Source organism: Bos taurus, chromosome 7, assembly GCF_002263795.3.
Source record: "Bos taurus isolate L1 Dominette 01449 registration number 42190680 breed Hereford chromosome 7, ARS-UCD2.0, whole genome shotgun sequence".
NCBI lineage: Eukaryota > Metazoa > Chordata > Mammalia > Artiodactyla > Bovidae > Bos > Bos taurus.
In genome coordinates this window covers 66,703,328-66,705,418 of record NC_037334.1, presented here as the reverse complement: position 1 = coordinate 66,705,418, position 2,091 = coordinate 66,703,328, and the positions used below count along the sequence as shown (strand labels likewise).

Sequence of the window (2,091 nt, the reverse complement as noted above, 5' to 3'; positions counted from 1 at the left end):
TCACCTTATATTGTCTTTCTCTGTCATCTTACTTCATTTAGTATGACAATCTCTGGGTCCTATGTTGTTGCATATGGAATTATTTCATTCTTTTTCATTGACTATATGTACCATATCTTCTTTATTCATTCATCTGTCAGTGGACACTTAGGTTGCTTCCATGTTTTGGCTATTGTAAATAGTGCTGCAATGAACATTGGGGTCCGTATATCCTTTCAAATTAGAGTTTTCTCTACATATACACCTAGGGTTGGGGTTGTTGGATTGTATGGCAACTCTATTTTTAGTTTTCTAAGGAACTTCCATACAGGTCTCCATAGTGGCAGTACCACTTTACATTCCTACCAAAAGTGTAGGAAGGTTCCCTTTGCTCCACATTCTCTCCAGCATTTATTATTTGTAGACTTTTTGATGGTGGCGATTCTCACTGGTGTGAGGTGCTACCTCTTTGTAGTTTTGATTTGCATTTTTCTAATAATTAACAATGTTGAGCATCTTTTCATGTGCCAGTTGGTCATCTGTATGTCTTCTTTGGAAAAATGTCTATTTAGGTCTTCTGCCCATTTTCCTACTTTTTTTTTTTTTTAATTGAGCTGTATGAGCTGTTTGTATATTTTGGAAATTAATCCATTATTGGTAGCATCATTTGCAAACATATTCTCCCATTCTGTAAGCTGTCTTTTCATTTTGTTTATGGTTTCCTTTGTTGTGCAAAAACTTGTAAGTGTGATTAGGTCCCACTTGTTTATCTTTGCTTTTATTTCTTTTGCCCTGGGAGACTCACCTAAGAAAACAATGATAAGATTTATGTCAGAAAATGTTTTGCCTGTATTCTCTTCTAGGAGATTTATTGTTTCATGCCTTGTATTTGAGTCTTTAAGCCATTTTTAATTTATTTTTGTGTATGGTGTGAAGGTGTGTGCTAACATCACTGATTAACATGTAGCTGTCCAGCTTTCTCAGGACCACTTGCTAAAGAGACTGTTTTTTCCCTATTGTATGTTCTGGCCTCCTTGGACTCTCTATTCTATTACATTATTCCATATATCTGTTTTTGTCCCAATAGCATGCTCTTTTGATTACTGTAGCTGTGTATTATTGTCTGAAGTCTGAGAGCATTATGCCTCTAGCTTTGTTCTTTTTCTTCAGGATTGTTTAGCAATTTGAGGTCTTTTGTTGTTCCATGTAAATTTTAGGATTATTTGTTCTAGTTCCGTGAAAAATGTCACGGATAATTTGAGAGTGAGTGAGTGAGTGAAGTCGCTCAGTCGTGTCCGACTCTTTGCGACCCCATGGACTGTAGCCCACCAGGCTCCTCCCTCCATGGGATTCTCTAAGCAAGAGTACTGGAGATCTCCAGGGGATCTTCCCAACCCAGGGATCGAACCCGGGTTTCCTGCGTTCCAGGCAGACGCTTTAACCTCTGAGCCACCAGGGAATTTGAAAGGGATCACATTAAATCTTTAGCTTGCTTTGGATAGTATGGTCATTTTAACAATGTTATATCTCTGATGGTCAGCTTTGGTTTAAGGACTCCATATTAGTTTTGCCAAACTTTCTTGGAGTCAAAATGCCACCTAAGAATCTTCCACTCAGCCAACCTTCCTCGCTTTCTTGCTTCATTCCTTCTCTCACTCTAGTTCATAAGGGACAGTCCTACATTGCACTGTGATAGCTCTTGAGCTTTCTTAGCCTTCTTTTACTCCATTCTCATTTTCCTCCATAGGTATTTTTCCAAATTAATCTCTTACAAATCTAATCTATTATATTCATTTCCTGCTGCTGCTGCTGAAATCACTTCAGTCGTGTCCAACTCTGTGCAACCCCATAGACGGCAGCCCACCAGGCTCCCCCGTCCCTGGGATTGTCCAGGTAAGAACACTGGAGTGGGTTGCCAATTCCTTCTCCAATGCATGAAAGTGAAAAGTGAAAGTGAAGTCGCTCTGTCGTGCCCAACTCTTAGCGACCCCATGGACTGCAGCCCACCAGTCTCCTCCGTCCATGGGACTTTCCAGGCAAGAGTACTGGAGTGGGGTGCCATTGCCTTCTCCGAATTCATTTCCTAGGACTGCCTTAACAAGGGTGAAAACT

The 2,091-nt window shown here is 40.2% G+C and overlaps 1 non-coding gene across 1 annotated transcript; it reads right to left on the bottom strand.

The window, feature by feature from the left end:
* Positions 1-1,366: 1,366 nt before the first annotated feature.
* Positions 1,367-1,438, bottom strand: TRNAS-GGA (transfer RNA serine (anticodon GGA)). The gene has a single exon. It is a non-coding gene; the product is annotated as a tRNA-Ser (tRNA).
* Positions 1,439-2,091: the final 653 nt, after the last annotated feature.